Here is a 19,116-nt window from a genome sequence, read left to right as displayed (position 1 = left end):
AGAATCCTCTCAGGATTCCCCACAGAATCCTCTCAGGATTCCCCACAGAATCCTCTCAGGATTCTCCACAGAATCCTCTCAGGATTCTCCACAGAATCCTCTCAGGATTCTCCACAGAATCCTCTCAGGATTCCCCACAGAATCCTCTCAGGATTCTCCACAGAATCCTCTCAGGATTCCCCACAGAATCCTCTCAGGATTCTCCACAGAATCCTCTCAGGATTCTCCACAGAATCCTCTCAGGATTCTCCACAGAATCCTCTCAGGATTCTCCACAGAATCCTCTCAGGATTCTCCACAGAATCCTCTCAGGATTCTCCACAGAATCCTCTCAGGATTCTCCACAGAATCCTCTCAGGATTCTCCACAGAATCCTCTCAGGATTCTCCACAGAATCCTCTCAGGATTCTCCACAGAATCCTCTCAGGATTCTCCACAGAATCCTCTCAGGATTCTCCACAGAATCCTCTCAGGATTCTCCACAGAATCCTCTCAGGATTCTCCACAGAATCCTCTCAGGATTCTCCACAGAATCCTCTCAGGATTCTCCACAGAATCCTCTCAGGATTCTCCACAGAACCCTCTCAGGATTCTCCACAGAATCCTCTCAGGGTTCTCCACAAAATCCTGTCAGGATTCTCCACAGAATCCTCTCGGGATTCTCCACATAATCCTCTCAGGATTCTCCACAGAATCCTCTCAGGATTCTCCACAGAATCCTCTCAGGATTCTCCACAGAATCCTCTCAAGATTTTCTACAGAATCCTCTCGGGATTCTCCACAGAATCCTCTCAGGATTCTCCACAGAATCCTCTCAGGACTCTCCACAGAATCCTCTCAGGATTCTCCAAATAATCCTCTCAGGATTCTCCACAGAATCCTCTCAGGATTCTCCACAGAATCCTCTCAGGATTCTCCACAGAATCCTCGCAGGATTCTCCACAGAATCCTCTCAGGATTCTCTACAGAATCCTCTCAGGATTCTCCACAGAATCCTCTCAGGATTCTCCACAGAATCCTCTCAGGATTCTCCACAGAATCCTCTCAGGATTCTCCACAGAATCCTCTCAGGATTCTCCACAGAATCCTCTCAGGATTCTCCACAGAATCCTCTCAGGATTCTCCACAGAATCCTCTCAGGATTCTCCACAGAATCCTCTCAGGATTCTCCACAGAATCCTCTCAGGATTCTCCACAGAATCCTCTCAGGATTCTCCACAGAATCCTCTCAGGATTCTCCACAGAATCCTCTCAGGATTCTCCACAGAATCCTCTCAGGATTCTCCACAGAATCCTCTCAGGATTCTCCACAGAATCCTCTCAGGATTCTCCACAGAATCCTCTCAGGATTCTCCACAGAATCCTCTCAGGATTCTCCACAGAATCCTCTCAGGATTCTCCACAGAATCCTCTCAGGATTCTCCACAGAATCCTCTCAGGATTCTCCACAGAATCCTCTCAGGATTCTCCACAGAATCCTCTCAGGATTCCCCACAGAATCCTCTCAGGATTCTCCACAGAATCCTCTCAGGATTCTCCACAGAATCCTCTCAGGATTCTCCACAGAATCCTCTCAGGATTCTCCACAGAATCCTCTCAGGATTCTCCACAGAATCCTCTCAGGATTCTCCACAGAATCCTCTCAGGATTCTCCACAGAATCCTCTCAGGATTCTCCACAGAATCCTCTCAGGATTCTCCACAGAATCCTCTCAGGATTCTCCACAGAATCCTCTCAGGATTCTCCACAGAACCCTCTCAGGATTCTCCACAGAATCCTCTCAGGGTTCCCCACAAAATCCTGTCAGGATTCTCCACAGAATCCTCTCGGGATTCTCCACATAATCCTCTCAGGATTCTCCACAGAATCCTCTCAGGATTCTCCACAGAATCCTCTCAGGATTCTCCACAGAATCCTCTCAGGATTCTCCACAGAATTCTCTCTGGATTCTCCACAGAATCCTCTCAGGATTCTCCACAGAATCCTCTCAAGATTCAAATTCAAATATATAATTCAAAAATTTTCACCGTTGAATTTCATATGAATTCCTTAAAGGATTGTTTCAGGATTTTTTTGAAGGATTCCTTTAGAAATTCCACGAAAGTTTCTCAGAAACTTTTCAATGGATTCCTCCAGGAATTCCCTGCAGAATTTCTCCAAGGATTCTTGCGAAAATTTCTCTAAGGAATTTCTTAAACAGTTTTAAGGCATTCTTCAACGGATTTCACCAGTAACTTTTTCAAGAACTCATCCACTGATATCTCTAGGAAATACCTCAAAAAGTTTTTTTTGAAAAAAAAATCTAGGAAATCCTTAAAAAATCATCTAAGAGTATTCTCCAAAGATTTTTCCAGTAGGATTCTCCAAAGAATCCTCTCAGGATTCTCCACAGAATCCTCTCAGGATTCTCCACAGAATCCTCTCAGGATTCTCCACAGAATCCTCTCAGGATTCTCCACAGAATCCTCTCAGGATTCTCCACAGAATCCTCTCAGGATTCTCCACAGAATCATCTTAGGATTCTCCACAGAATCCTCTCAGGATTCTCCACAGAATCCTCTCAGGATTCTCCACAGAATCCTCTCAGGATTATCCACAGAATCCTCTCAGGATTCTCCACAGAATCCTCTCAGGATTCTCCACAGAATCCTCTCAGGATTCTCCACAGAATCCTCTCAGGATTCTCCACAGAATCCTCTCAGGATTCTCCACAGAATCCTCTCAGGATTCTCCACAGAATCCTCTCAAGATTCAAATTCAAATATATAATTCAAAAATTTTCACCGTTGAATTTCATATGAATTCCTTAAAGGATTGTTTCAGGATTTTTTTGAAGGATTCCTTTAGAAATTCCACGAAAGTTTCTCAGAAACTTTTCAATGGATTCCTCCAGGAATTCCCTGCAGAATTTCTCCAAGGATTCTTGCGAAAATTTCTCTAAGGAATTTCTTAAACAGTTTTAAGGCATTCTTCTACGGATTTCACCAGTAACTTTTTCAAGAACTCATCCACTGATATCTCTAGGAAATACCTCAAAAAGTTTTTTTTGAAAAAAAAATCTAGGAAATCCTTAAAAAATCATCTAAGAGTATTCTCCAAAGATTTTTCCAGTAGGATTCTCCAAAGAATCCTCTCAGGATTCTCCACAGAATCCTCTCAGGATTCTCCACAGAATCCTCTCAGGATTCTCCACAGAATCCTCTCAGGATTCTCCACAGAATCCTCTCAGGATTCTCCACAGAATCCTCTCAGGATTCTCCACAGAATCATCTTAGGATTCTCCACAGAATCCTCTCAGGATTCTCCACAGAATCCTCTCAGGATTCTCCACAGAATCCTCTCAGGATTCTCCACAGAATCCTCTCAGGATTATCCACAGAATCCTCTCAGGATTATCCACAGAATCCTCTCAGGATTCTCCACAGAATCCTCTCAGGATTCTCCACAGAATCCTCTCAGGATTCTCCACAGAATCCTCTCAGGATTCTCCACAGAATCCTCTCAGGATTCTCCACAGAATCCTCTCAGGATTCTCCACAGAATCCTCTCAGGATTCTCCACAGAATCCTCTCAGGATTCTCCACAGAATCCTCTCAGGATTCTCCACAGAATCCTCTCAGGATTCTCCACAGAATCCTCTCAGGATTCTCCACAGAATCCTCTCAGGATTCTCCACAGAATCCTCTCAGGATTCTCCACAGAATCCTCTCAGGATTCTCCACAGAATCCTCTCAGGATTCTCCACAGAATCCTCTCAGGATTCTCCACAGAATCCTCTCAGGATTCTCCACAGAATCCTCTCAGGATTCTCCACAGAATCCTCTCAGGATTCTCCACAGAATCCTCTCAGGATTCTCCACAGAATCCTCTCAGGATTCTCCACAGAATCCTCTCAGGATTCTCCACAGAATCCTCTCAGGATTCTCCACAGAATCCTCTCAGGATTCTCCACAGAATCCTCTCAGGATTCTCCACAGAATCCTCTCAGGATTCTCCACAGAATCCTCTCAGGATTCTCTACAGAATCCTCTCAGGATTCTCCACAGAATCCTCTCAGGATTCTCCACAGAATCCTCTCAGGATTCTCCACAGAATCCTCTCAGGATTCTCCACAGAATCCTCTCAGGATTCTCCACAGAATCCTCTCAGGATTCTCCACAGAATCCTCTCAGGATTCTCCACAGAATCCTCTCAGGATTCTCCACAGAATCCTTTCAGGATTCTCCACATAATCCTCTCAAGATCTCCCCAGAATCCGCTGAGGATTCTTCTCAAAATTCTTTACAGAGTTATCTCAGAATCCTCTCAGAATTCTGAGACACTTCAATTAGAAAACATTGCTTTAATCAGATTTTTATTATTTAAAGCAATTGGGGGTTAACGACGATTCAATGATCGTTTACGGAGAAAGGGCGGTAAAGGTTCATACAATGCCTCATGTCATTTATCAGTTTACCTTAGAAAGTTCTCGAAACATCTTGTAATTTCCCTGGAGGTTCCAGACTATTGCAAAATGGAATTCTGTCGAAACGGAATTCTATCGATTACGTCTTTGGATTGATTATGAACTTCAGAACATGTTTTATGAAAAAGGCAGTATATGTACCCGGAAAATAATTATTTGATGGATTGTTTTCTAGGTATGACGTCTCTGGTAAAAACTGGTGACGGATGATTCCAGTTTTTCATGCGAATTTCAAATATAATCCTGCTTCGTAATGCATTACATCTTTCCACAATTTCGCGCTGCAAAAGCATTCTGCATCGCACCGCTTCACCGCAGTAAAACAATTATTTGTTTCAATTTTCTCGTAAAACAAACCCGTACCACTGCAAAAAATCCGCAAGCTCGAAGCATATTCGCGCGCGCGGAAACCAACCATTATTACAACAATACTTGTCCGAGTACAACGCATATTACTCGTTCGCTGCATTTGCCTCTTCCCCATCGCCTGGACCACCACCATCCACCACATCATATGCATAAATCTCATGAATACCTACGTGTTTGATTCGCACGAGGTGTGAACTCCATTCCAATTTCAGACACTTCACCTCTCTTTTCATTCGCATTCGCAACTCTCCCGGTCGGTCCCGGTAGCGGCCGGGGCGTCGTCATCTCGGTTGTTCGGTACAAGTCCCGCTTGTAAAATAGCAGGAACCAGCCCATCATCGCAGCCATCACCGTCATCATGGCCTACTAGGTAGCTGTGTGGAATTATGCACACATCACTGGATGGAAACCGCTGCTGCTACGACCTCCGCAGGCCGCAGCAGTGTGCCATGATTTTGCATACATATGTGCGGAGCTGCGCTTACTGGGAAATCGGTTTATGGGGTTTCCATGGCCTGCTCCTTCGTTCGACCCAACGGTCTTGTTGTAGACCGCAATACTACACCACCAGCCAGTGTCGCGTCGCTGCCATTGCAATGGCTACTGTAAGCGCATGTGTTGGGTGCTTTCATCCTACCGCCGCCAGTTGCATGACTTTCCCACTGCAGGCAGGAAGTGTGTAAATTTGTGTCGTCGGCTTTCGTCGGGTGATCGTAGTTAATAATATATATTCATGAATCCAATTTATATTAATAGTTGGTGATTAAAATTTACGCCGCCTTTTTGAGTGGTACGGCACACAGAGTGGAAGCATCGAACTCACCACTATTATAGTGAGAACCTCCTAGCTAGGTCGGTATTCAATGCACAGAGGCATGCACTACTGTGGGGATATCGCTGACATCGTTGGTTGTAGAGAGAAACCAGCCAATGAATGCCGGGAAACTGTTTTGCATTTAAATACTGGGACAGTGTGATGGAGTGAAGTTCATGGGGCTTAATTTATGAGTGATTTAATTAATATACAGAGCAGAATGGAAAATGGAAGATGCGGTGGAATTAGCCAACCGAGCATTTGGGTCAATTATATAGAAAAGTAAGCACGCAGAGGTTCTGGCGCTAACCGCCCTTAGAGAAAATAACATTTATTAGCACAGAATGGTGTTGTAGCACGAAGCCATAAGCATCAGGATGATAAGAGGTCTCTGATAATAAGTTGTTAAGTAACTTAACAAAATTATAATGATAGACAACACAAATGTCATATAAGAGTTACGTCAACGCAAGTTGTGGTTGTATATAAAGGCCGATTCAAATATGACGTCCATCCTTTTTTAGGAAGACCCCCCCTCCCCCCTCTGTCACGCTTTTTCGTATACCTAATACATGGGGTGTCACACTTCCTTGGACCCACCTATCCTTAAACGATGGACGTCATATTTGAACGACCCCTAACCCAAGTAACAATTTGATGTTGATTAAGCGCTTCTCTAACTTATGCTAATCAGCCTTGATTTGAACAAAAGCTGTGCAAAATAACTGTAATTATTTGTTCAACTCTTAAACATCCAATTTTGGTGATTTTATCCAGCCATGAGTTGATTTGAGCGCTCCAGGTAGCTGAATTGAGGTTGAAGAAGCGGTTATATATAGGCGAAGAACGCTTTTCAGCCTGTATCCAGCAATTATTGAGCAAATGGGAATGATTTATGATTCTATGTATAGCACAGACAAGGATCAGGTGAAGCATCAAAGTCGCCTAATTATCATAGTTCAGCAATTTATCATCACTTGTACAGCACTTCCAAATAAAAAAAAATGAGAATTAGTCCCACAGAATTTAAGCCAAAATTGCCAGGGCCCTTGGTTTAGATGTAGGATACAGTTCATAGTTGCTAAAATTGAAATATAGAAATAATGATTATAATTGAGAATCGAACTTCAGGGCTTTGATTTACAGTAACTTACCTTAGCATCTGTTACACCTGAAATGGTACTAGCTTAGTGATTTGTGAAGGAACAAGCTAGATACCGTCGTGTTGGACAGCTCTGAACAAAGGCTGCGTTGAGGTTGAATAAGCCATGTAAGTGCTTGTTACGAATGCATGGATTAGCTGTCAAAACATCATTGTTTTGTTTACAGTTTAGTGCTCCGCGGTTCGATAATCGTAAACCACCGCTGCAGTCAGGGAAAATTAACATAAATACAGGTAAATATTCATAATTCATGTTCTAAGGCGTGAATATTAAGTATCTGTTATCTACCCAACAAATATTGTTGCTGTATAATAGACGAATAAGCCATTCATAATTTTTGCTATTAATTTTTCAAATTTTGGTTGAATAAGCTGCTATTTAGCTATCATTGTTAGTTGAGAAATTTTAGAGAACGCTGGTAAATAGTTTCGCCGTTGTCGAAACGGAAGAACGCGGAAAACCTGTCATCTCTATCGTGCCTCAACGTTGGGTCAGCGGAAACGTCTTGATGTCGATCGTTCATCAGCCCCATCCTCAAAATTCCCTGCACACTGAAACGACATGGGCAGAAGCAGAAGCTGAGCCCGAGCAGAAGAGAATACCTAACAAATACCATATCCATACCAACTTCTGCACTAATACTAAAACTTCTTATTGCGATGGTATCATATAAAATATTATGAGAACATCACAATAACAAGTTGAGATATTCGAGCAAAAGTTGGTATTATTATGCTTTTTGCTTATTCATGAGTAATAATAGGAGACAAACAAGTTCTAGCGTATACGTTTGATAAAGTTGACAACGGAATTAATCTTGCTGTATTTGTTTTTATAGCTTTGAATATATAAAATAATAGTTATTTATGTGACGAGTTGCAAAAAGTTGATTTTTTCAGCACGAGTCGTACATTTATCCAACGAGGCTTGCCGAGTTGGATAAATACGAAGAGTGTTGAAAGAATCGAGTTTTGCAACGAGTTCCATACAAAATTTTATGCAATGTTTTTTTTTCATAATGCTACTCATTTAAGTTGCATAATGTTCATAATGCAACTCAAATGAGTTGCATTATGAACATTATACAACTATTTTCTATTATGCAACTCATTTCAGTTGCATTATGAATCGGTACGGAAAAGTTGGTCATTATGATACTAAAATGAGTACAGGTCGGACTCGATTATCCGGGGGTTCAATTAACCGGGGGCCCGATTATCCGGGGCTCGATTATCCGGGAAAAATGGCTCGATTATCCGGGGAAAAGTTGGTTTTTGCTTTGTTTACAATTTTTTAGATTACAATATGTTAGCAAATGTGATAAACATCAAATACAAAACCTGTAAGTAGGATTTAGCCCATTTAAAAATTGTTTTTATTTTTTCACATTTTTCAGCTAAAATTTCATTTTCAAAACACATGGTTGTAATAATACAAGACGTTGAGTTTAGGCACTACAACGTTATGTATGTGAGCTTCTATGTTTAACGAACAATTTTTTATTGAAGAACATCAAAAATAAAAGAAAAGAAGCATGGCTCGATTATCCGGGTGATTCGATTATCCGGGGTGAAATAATTTTGGAGTCACCCGGATAATCGAGTCCGACCTGTAGTATAAAATAGAAATTATGACACTGAATTGCATAAAAGTACTTTTCTATTGCAATAATACCTTATTCAAATAATTGATTTTTTATAATGAAATATAGGAGGAGTTTCTCTACGTACATGTATATTGTCAAGTAAATATCTAGAAATTCTAGAATTCTTTCAAAATATTTTACAAAATCGTTTTCTAATGAGTTAAATGAGCTTTTTTAAAATAACATGGGAAATCATTTTAAGTTTACTTCGGATCATCCCAAAGTATTTAGCAAATCCTTCCCGAATTCACCAGAAACTTTAACATACTATTAGTACTTTTTCCAAAACACTCTAGAAAATAAAATGTTTGAAATAAGTAAGGGAAGATTTCAAATGGAACAATTAATGGATTGAGCTATCGATAAAATATATAATTTGATAATATCAGCTGTTATTTCTTTGTTATTGAATGCCTACTCGAAGACAATCTGAGCTATCGCTCAAATGCAAAGTTTAATAGTAAGAATTGTTATTATCTTGTTATTCAATACATTTTGGATAACAAACACAGCACTTGGCAGTGTGTTTGAGGTTTTAGGTATGCATCGATTATTGAAATAACAAGACTTGTTATTTTCTAGGTGTTATGCATACAAAATCCTGGTATTCGTTTTTGTTATTTTGCCTCTTATTACCACAACGAAGGGCATATCAAGGTATGATAGTATTTAAGATTAAATACCTCGATTTGTTATTCAGTTGGTATTCTCTTCTGTTCGGGAGGTGTTGGAAATGTCTGGTCACACTGATTCGGAATCCATGCAACAACTCCCTATAAAAAAACAAACCAAAGGAGCTTCTGTTATTTTAGATGTGTGTCGCACAAGTGTTTCACTGATGATTTGTTATTACCTTTAAAGGCTGAATAAAATATTCCTTGTGAAAAACTTCTAATACTGCAGATAAGCTGGATAAATGGATGTAGAGAAGATGGATAATCTAAAAATGAGTATCATATTCAGCATACGATGACAGGCTGATCCAATGATACTTTGTGAACCCAACAAGCTACTTTTCAACTAGATATTCAGCTTTCGTCATATTCAGCTATTGGCACCATTAACCAACCATTGTTCAGCTATGACTCTCATTGTTCAGCTATCATTGTTACTTGGGTATGTTACTCTGCCCAGTCAACCAGTGATCGTATAAGATGTTCAATAAGATGTTAAACTGGAGGCGATATACCTACATTTTACATGCGCCTAAATGGAGGCATGTACACATATGGCCTCCACTTTATCATCTTATGCAACATCTTATACGATTACTGGTTGTCTGGGTGACGCACTTCTAACGCAATGCTAGAAATACATTTGCATCGCTAAGGTCCATCGACAGGAGGAAACAATCGGGCGCTGACTGGAAGAAGTGTTGCAAATACTCCGGAAGGTGGCAACACCACCAAAACTGCCTTCCTCGCCTCATGGCGAGAGTGAGCGAAAGCCGTAGCCCGTCGGCGCTATACGGCGCTCGAGAAGGAAGTAAAACCCTCATGAAGACGGGACTTAAAAGAGCATGAGCGAACTCCTTAGCCGTCGAAGGTGAGAAATCTGCAAATACTGGCGACACTCGTCTCCTCTAAGATATGTCACGTCGCCTTAGTGGGACTAAAACTGAATGTTACGATGCTCGTGAAAGACATGCCCTGGCACTTGTTAACCGACTCGGTTGACCAGTTGAAAGGCTGCTGCTTCGACCACTTTGGTAACCTTTCTCAAGTGTCGGCCACGCCACCACAATGCATGATTCGATTCGCCGCATAACTCATGAAAGCTGCATAATCCCATTGAAACGCGCTGAAAACCTCTTAAAATGTTTTTGAAGTGTTGTCAACCGTTCTAAAACCTCTAAGAACGCCCTTTAAATGCTCCTGAAACTCCCAGAAACTCCTTGAACTGCTTCTGAAATATCCTGAAACGCCCCTGAAAGCCCTTGGAACCCCCTTTTATAAGGTTCTCTGAGAATTTTCTGGAAACCCCCTTAGACCCACTTCGAATGCCTCAAACTTTATTAATGCACAAATTTCCCTCCTTTTATGTTTTTTTTTTGTAATGTATGCAGTCCCAACCAATGGCATAAACATATGAGTGTCTCAGAAGCGTTCCTGGAGTTTCAGATGTTTCAGAGACGTTCAATGGAAATTCAGGGAACAGCCGGGCGCTCCAGATGTGTGCCAGAGTGTATCTGGGAGTTTCAGATGCACTCTAGGGGTGTTTCAGTGGCTCTCACGGTGTTTCAACGGAGTTCTATAGGGCTTCAAGGGGTTCCAAAGACGTTCCAGGTGGTTTCATTGGATTTAAGAAGTGTTTCTGTTGCTTTACAGGGGCTTCTGAGGTTTTAAGGGATCCGTTTCAGGGGTATTCCATTGATTTTCAGGGGGTTTCAAAAGCGTTTCAGAGTTATTCCAAGCAGCTTCATGGGCATTCCATATGGGATTTCAGGAGTTTTAAAGGGTGTTCCACGGATGTTCCAGGGAATTCCAAGGGTATTCCAGGGGGTTTCAGGATCGTTCTGGTGGTCTCAGGGCTTAAAGAGCGTTTCAGGTGTATTCCACGGAGTTGAGAAGATACCACGGGGTTTCGTCTGGATTTCATCAGGTTTCAGGAGCGTTCAAGGGATGTTCCAAATGCGCAATGAATTATTATTTCTGAGCCAGATGAAACAGACTAAGTGAAGTGGTTTTATATATTTAACTATGGTGAATTGTCAATTGTTGAACACTACTCAAATGTTGAACAGTTTCTGAAAAAAATTAAACCAAACGTCCCACTCAATGTAAACAGCTAATCAACCACCATGATTGAAGTTAGATTGAAAATTATGTACTACTGACACGAAAACTGCACAGTTCCTGAAATGAATTTAAGATTTTTTTGTTACGAAATAAAGTTTGCTGGCAAACCAACCGCAAATATCAAACTCACACCATCGTTACCAGAACTTGTCTTGATGTCATTCACACTGTTGCATTGTTCAAAATTATTTTTTCAATTTTATTTTATAAAAAACAAAAATGTTCCCTTTCATTATGGTTCATGGTTCAATTGTTGAACACTGGAATAACCTTAACTGTAGGTTAGTATGACTGCCAGATTATTTATTTTATTATACCTAATCGTACATTTCAAGTGGCTTCCGGAACGCTCTGGGGGTATTCCAAGGGTGTTCCAGTTGATTTCAGGGGCGTTTCGAAGTTTTCAAAAAAAGGACACGGACAACGTCTTCAGCTTTCGGCTGCACAGACTGTTTTAAACTTAACATGAGACAACGGACAACGGAGCATGCACCAGTGGAAACGGGGAAGAAACTATTCTCACGAAAAGTTTCAACGCCCGAAACGGGAATCGAACCCTCACCCCATAGCATGGTGCGATTATAAGCTTGGTGACCCTAACCACACGGCTACGAGGCTCCAAGGAGTTTCAAAGGCTTTTCAGGGGTATTCCAGGGAATTTCAGAGCATTGAGGGGGTCCCAATTTGCTTTCCATGAGTTTCAGGGTCATTCCAGTGATGTTCCACGGGGTTAAGGGCTTCCAAGGACGTTTTAGAACTTTCAGAGGCGTTCAATGTCACTTTATGTGATTTCGGAGGCGTTCCAGAGTTTTTTAAGGGGTTTCAGATGCGCTCTGAGGGTGTTCCAGAAGGTCTCAGGGGCTTTCATGAGAGTTCCATGTGGTTTCATCGGATTTCAGGAGCGTTCCTGATGTTTCAATCGGGTATCAGGAGTCTTCAGGGAGTTTTAAGCGATCCCAAGAACGTTTCTGTGTGATTTTATGGGTTTCCATGGAGTTTCGAAGGCGTATCAGGGACGTTCCAGGGGGTCACACGAGGCTTCATGGGCAATCCATGAGATTTAGGGAGTTTTAAGGGGTGCCCCTGGGTGTTTCATGGGGTTTCAGGAGGTCCCACGGTCGTTTCTGGTGTGTTCCAGGGCATTCAAGGGGTGTTCCAAGGGTGTTTAAGGGGATACCACGGGCAGGCCCGTGGATAGATAAGTCGACGAGGGAGGAGTTTTGTCTAATCTCGGCAGAAAGCGGGGGGATGGAGCACTTAGTGTATGGCACTTCGGCAATGGAAGAGTTTTAACCCGCAAAACCCCTTCCTTGGGCACGAGCTTAACCATGGGCGTTCCTGGAATATTCTAGGAGGTCTCCGGGGGTTTCAGAAGCGTTTTGTGGGGCTTCAAGGGGTTTCAGAGGCGTTCCAGTGGTATTTATAAGACTTTCACGAGGTTTCATGGGAGATACACAGGATTTTTGTGGGTTACAGGAGCGTTTGTGTGTTTTAATAGGGCACCAGGGTATTTAGGGGGTTTCAAAGGGTCCCAGAAGCATTCCAGGGTTCTTGATATAACACTCTTTAAAGAACCCTGGAATGCTTCTGGGACCCCTTGAAACCCCCTAAATACCCTGGTGTCCTATTAAACCACACAAACGCTCTTGTAACCTGTAAATCCTGTGTATCTCCCATGAAACCTCCCGAATCTTTTTTCAGTTTTTTGAAAATATGTTCTAAGGGTGTTTCAGAGGGTTTCAAGGGGCTTCATGGTTACGGCATGGGATTTTAGAGGGTGTCAGGGCTATTTCAGAGGGGCCTCAGTGAGTTTCAAATACACTACGGAGGTGTACCGGGTTATTTAGAGAGATGTCAGTAGCGTACAAGGGGTTTCAAGGGTTTAGGGACATTGCGGAGGAGCTCTATAGAGTTTCATTAAGTTTCATAACCGTTTCAGGGGTGTTCTAGGAGGTCTAATGGGGCCTAATGGGGTTTCCATGAGATTTCAGATAGTATAAGGAATGTTATAGAGGTCTTAGAGTTCAAGAGCGTTCCATGGGGTTTCAGGGGGGTTCAAAGGTGTTCTAGGGGTGTTTCAGGGGGCTCCGAGGAGCTTCAGGAGTATTTCGGAGATTTGCACGATATCCCAGGATCGATCCAGTAGTATTTGAAGAGGTTTTAGGAGAGTTTTATTGGGCTTCGAAGGGGTTTAAGGGGATACCAGCTGAGGTGTTTCAGGAATGTTCAAAGGAGTTTCATGGGCAGCGCTTGCAGTTTGCTCCGCGAGCAGTTGGTGTGGGTTCCCTTTGCTTCTCCTACATGATCGTTCATAGTGTTGGCTGACGATGACAAGGGGCAGTTTATTTTTCACATTCTCATTAGGTGCAATCCTTGTTCATGAGCATTCCTTGGGCCTTCAGAGGGTTTTAAGGGGTCCCAGAGACGGGTTTTCAAGCGTATTCCAGTGGGTTGCAGTGGGTTTCATGGCCGTTACAAGGGGCTTCAGGGGATTGCAGAGGCGTTCCAGGGGTTTTTAGAGGTTCCAGGGGCGTGTAAAAATGGTTCTAGGTTCCTAAGGGGTTTCAGGGGTGCTCAGAATCCCCTCGAATACCCGAAAAAGGCCTTTATACGCCTTAAAACTCTTTTGAACGTTCCAGAAACTACCATAAGAAGCCCCAACAAACAAGGAGAACGTGCCTCTGGAGCCGACCTACTGATACCCAACAAACCCCCACAATTCCCTCCAACACTAGAAAGGATCTAGATGTTCACTGAATGTTTTCTTCTACCATAGAATTAAGCATAGAAAACAAATTAAAACAAGAAAATTAGTATTATAGTTCAACAATTGAAGAATTGCCCCTTTTTAAGTGAGGTTGATTAAAAGCTCGTTGTTGCTACTTCAGTATCGCTAGAACAGCTATTTTTACATAAGGAATGAATAAGGCAACTGCCTGAGATTAGAAGGAATCTTCTATCTGAACGTGGTGACAATTTTCTACTTCAGGCGGGCAGGGTGCCAGCCACGTCAGATTACTAGTCTAAATGAAGGTCCTCCTGGCGGTGTAGTAATGTTGGAATTTTAATGGATATTCGCAAACCAAGGTATTACAATGCATGCTGGTGATCTCTAAAAGATATCTGTTATCTGTTAATAAGTAAACTCCACAAATCAAAATGCTCTTCAGAGATTCATGTTGAGACTTTCCGTGCAACCCAGATTTGATTCCAAAATTTCTGTAGAGATGTCCAGAAATTCTGAATTGAAATGCTGTCAATTCTTTCTACAGGAATTCTTTCAGAAATTCTTTCAAAGAATCATATCATATATTATTCCAGTGGTTTCTTCGGAAATTCTTCCAGAGATATATTCAGAATATCGTACAGGAATCTCTTCAAGAAGGCTATAAGACTTTTGTTTGGGAATTGCTCTATGGATTTAATTTAAAATTCGCGCAGGGATAAATCCAGAAATTTCTTGGGGGATTTATCCACAAAACCCTTCAGGAATACCTTCAGAGATGCTTACAGTATGACATTCAGTGATTCGGGCAGGAATTTCTCAAGAAAATCCTGTAGTAGTTGATGCAGTGATTCTTACAGAATTTCCTCCATATATGTAATTCCACCATAAATTTCAGGGGTATTTTCTCTTGGGTTAAGTCTAAGAATTTCTCCAAGAACTCTTCAAGAAATGTATTCAGAAATATTCACTCGTAATTTCTACAAGAATTGCTTTTAAATAAATCCCTGGACCATTCTTAGAAGGAATTCATTATAAATCGGAGATAACAGGAAGAAATTCTTTAAAAAAAAGTCTGATAGGATCCCATTAAGAATCTCTTTAGAAAAACCTATAAGAAAGATTACAAAGGATCTCAAAAATCCCGATAATTAATTCTACCAGAATTTTTACCAAAAATTTCTCGCAAGTTCTGTTCTACAGTTCCGTACAAGATCTTCTAGGAGGTCTTTCCAAGATTTCTTTCTGTTTTGCTCCTGAGATTTTTTCATAAAGTTCTCGGGGGATTTATTCCGGATTTCATCCCAGCATTTTTCTCGGAAGTTCTTCCGGGATTCAGTTCAGAGGTTGTCTTAGAATCTGGAATATCTTTCGGAATACATGTCTCTTAGATGTTTACCGAGATAACTCCACCAGAGCCCTTTCCAGAGGATTTCTGCCAGAGTTACTCCTGCGATTTCGTTCAGAGATTTCGGAATTGATCAAGGGATTTCTTTCAAAGATTCAAAGAAAAACTTCTATAATTCATCCCGGGAGGAACTCCGTCGGAAAATATCTGTCAGAATTCCAGCCGGAAAAGGAAATATTGGTGGAATCCTGATAGAATCAACAATAACAGGAGATACCTTGGAAGAAATTTTGGAAGTAACTCTGAGAGAAATCTTGCGAGGGATTTAAGAAGCAATTCCTGAGAAAAACTCTTGTAGGAACTCAAAATAAAACTCCACGAGGAACTGCAGTAAAAATCCAAGGAAGGAACTCAACAAATACATAACTCCGGAAAAAATCCGTTACAAAAGCTGGTCGGAACTTTAGAAGGAATCTCGTCGAAATTTTGGGAATGCCTTTAGAAATTCTGGAAGATTCCCAGATATTTCTGCAACAATCTATTGAGGGATCCTGAGAAGAACAAAAAAAAATCCTGAAGAAATATGAAAGAGACTTCAGTGGTAATAGAATAGAAATCCCAATAAAATCAGGAAGGAAATGTGCAATGGATTTTTAACTCTGAGCAAGATTAATCAGGTTAAGCCGGAAAATCTTTGCTTGAATTAGCAAAAGCGTTAAGCAAGTCGCCCAAATTCGTCGATGGTAAAGTTCCAGACCGCTGTTTCCCTCTTTCCCGTCCTTTTTCAAAACACAGAGATTTGGGGCCAATCACTGACTCTAAGACAAGATTGACACAATCCTCCAACCAACGGCTGAGAGCTGCCCTGGTCATGTCCTTGCGACAGCTGAGGGATGGGAAAGGAAGATTAGTTGGACACCTAAGAAAGGTACGCAGATACCTCTACGTCCTCTACGTCTAGGTGTCACGGGACTTTGGGTATTGTTAATGGAAAGGTTAAGTCCAAAGGATATGTTTAGTCAACGTTGCGGCACCAGAATGATCTACAGGAACAGACTCGCCAAATTATACGGATTCCAGTACTATCGAGATGAAGTTGTTGACTTCCATTTGCGTTTCCCGCACATCCAGCAGCACTATTACCAAAAACCAAGGTTGCAACCATTCATTTGCAAAGATTTACATTCATTTGCTATTATCTCAGTTCAGAAGCATGCTACCGAAAAACAATGTATGGATGAATTTAACCTTGCAGTTTTATCTGAAAGTTTGCCGAATAACATTGGGGTCGCAAACGTATTCCAAAGTCGTGAGCGAGCTGTGAAGGCAACTTTCCACAGCGTGAATGAAATTTACATTCACCGCGTGGAGAGTTGCCTTCACAGCTCGCTCACGACTTTGGTATACGTTTGCGACCCCAATGTTATTCGGCAAACTTTTAGATAAAACTGCAAGGTTAAATTCATCCATACATTGTTTTTCGATAGCATGCTTCTGAACTGAGATAATAGCAAATGAATGTAAATTTTTGCAAATGAATGGTTGCAACCTTGCCAAAAACTACAGGTCAATCACGCTAAAATGAAGACCAATTCCAGCACTCCGACGAGAATAAGACGGACTCTCAAAACAATCGCGAATTATCCGGAGATCAATTTACAAGCACTTTACGAGACAAAATTTACAACACTAGCCGTTTCTCAATTTGGCCGGCCATAATCAAAACAACTCGGAGCAGAGAAAACACGTGACAGTTCGAAAACGCAGCCGCTCGCGCGCACAGCCTGCTACTATCCTCTATTCATTGAGCAACACCATATCTCCTCCCAGTCCTGTCATTTCAACATATCTGGATTCTTCACTTACAGCTCATTTTAGAAACTGAACCTGAAAATATGGTATATGAAAAACTCATTCCCCGAGATCAGTTTTACAAGAAAGTCACGGAAAATCGCTCTTTTTCCAATGTATGAGGTAAATGTCATTGACTACCCGAGCAGAAGGGCATTCCTTACAAATACCATGCGAAAAGCAACCTGTTCTCTAATACCTAAAATTGTTATTGTTGCGTTATTCTACGAAATGTTATGAGAATATCACAATAACAGTTGGAGGTATTTGAGCAGAGTTTGGTATTGAAGTAGTATTTGTTGGTTTAGCAATAAAAATTAGCGAAGAACAAGATTTGCTATTACATCATGAAGTCATCGAACATATGAAACATTTAATAACAAGAAATGTTATTAATTTGTTATTCAATTACTTTGGGATACCAAATACAGCATTTGAAACTTTAGGTATGCATTCATTATTGAAATAACAGGACTTGTTATTTTGTAGGTGTTATTTATACAAAATTTTGGTATTCGTTTTTGTTATTTTGCCTCTTATTACCACCTGATGAAGGGCATATCAAGGTATGGTAGTATTTAAGATAAATACCTTGACGTGTTATTCACTTGTTATTTTCTTCTGCTCGGGTATCTTCGAAAAAGGCCAATTGATATTCATGATGGCATCATGATATTCAATTGGCATTTTCCGAAGATAGTCGATAACGTTGACCTTAAATAGTAAAGTGAGAGCGGGTTTTCCGTGGCTTTCTTGTAGAACAGGTATAGCCGCACAAGTTTTTCAGCATATTTTCAGGTAATTGAATCTCGTTATGTCGAAATGACATTTTCAGCGCTGTGTCCACCGCCTGAAAATCTTGGCTTGAAGAACCAAAACGATCCAATTTGAAAGGGTTGTCTGTTAGATTCACAGTCTGATAGATTCTGAGTCAGTAAACTAAAATGTCATTGCTTTCAAAAAAAAGATTGTTGAATGAACTTTCTTAAACAGAAGGCAACTTGTCCCTGTGTAAATGATAATGCTATTCAAACTTTAAAAGCACTCATTCACAGCTCCAGAACAAGTAAGTGCCACATAATGACTCCAAAACTTTTCACGAAGCTCCGAAAAACAGCATGCTTAGAAAACTCGTCGACGACACCACTGTGTCCCATCATTGTTGCTGTTCTCTTGTTTGACTTGGCGCATGCTTTGGTGAAAATCCCAAACAAAGTGCCAAACGTTGTTGTAATGGCGTATCACACATTATACTAATTACAGTGAATGGGATTTGGTAGTGACATTTGGTGCGAAAGAGGCATTCGCTAACCAGACTATGAAATAACGACATTGGATTAAAAAAGACCAACTATTTTCGCTCACACCAAAAAGAACAAACACAGTTTGAAATATCTTTTAACGATTATGTTCCGTTGGTGCGCAGATGAACGATGAACAAACAGGCGAACCAGCGAAAATGTTTGCTCTGGTTACGCGGTGTATAACACACAGTGTATTTGCTCTGGTTGGAGCTTATCTGGAATGAATCCGGCAAATAGAGTTGAATTTTTCCGTCCGCACAGCTGAGCTGGCCGGATTCGGCGAAATCAGAGAAAAAAGAAACACCCCGCCGTACAAGTGTCTTTTTCGCTTGCCGTGGCAAATCAAAGTAAGCCTTGCCTCGGCTCGATGCGCTTTCACAGCAGCGTGGCTCAGTCGCACATGAGTGCCTGCCGTTGCTGCCTGCTCTGCATACAGCAGTCGGGGGTTGAATAACGAATTTTCACACCACTTGGGATTCGGTCGGTGTGCTTTTCAGCTGTTGTAAAGATTTTTTGTGTGCTTTTTATCCACCCATTCTACATTCATCGTCTGCCTTTTTTCCAGCGGATAAGAATAAACGGCTTTCAGCGGCTTGCTTGTTGCTTTCCACTCTCTGAAACGCCACGGACGGGC

General features: G+C 41.4%; 1 protein-coding gene across 1 annotated transcript in view; it reads right to left on the bottom strand.

Annotated features, from left to right (window-relative positions):
• LOC109413201 (uncharacterized) overlaps positions 1-19,116 on the bottom strand; it is a 249,762-nt gene that overhangs the window by 104,913 nt on the left and 125,733 nt on the right. The gene's annotated exons all lie outside the window — the stretch shown is intronic.

This window comes from Aedes albopictus, chromosome 1 (genome assembly GCF_035046485.1).
Source record: "Aedes albopictus strain Foshan chromosome 1, AalbF5, whole genome shotgun sequence".
Lineage (NCBI taxonomy): Eukaryota > Metazoa > Arthropoda > Insecta > Diptera > Culicidae > Aedes > Aedes albopictus.
Note: the sequence above shows the minus strand (reverse complement) of the source record. Positions and strands in the feature narration are given on the sequence as shown.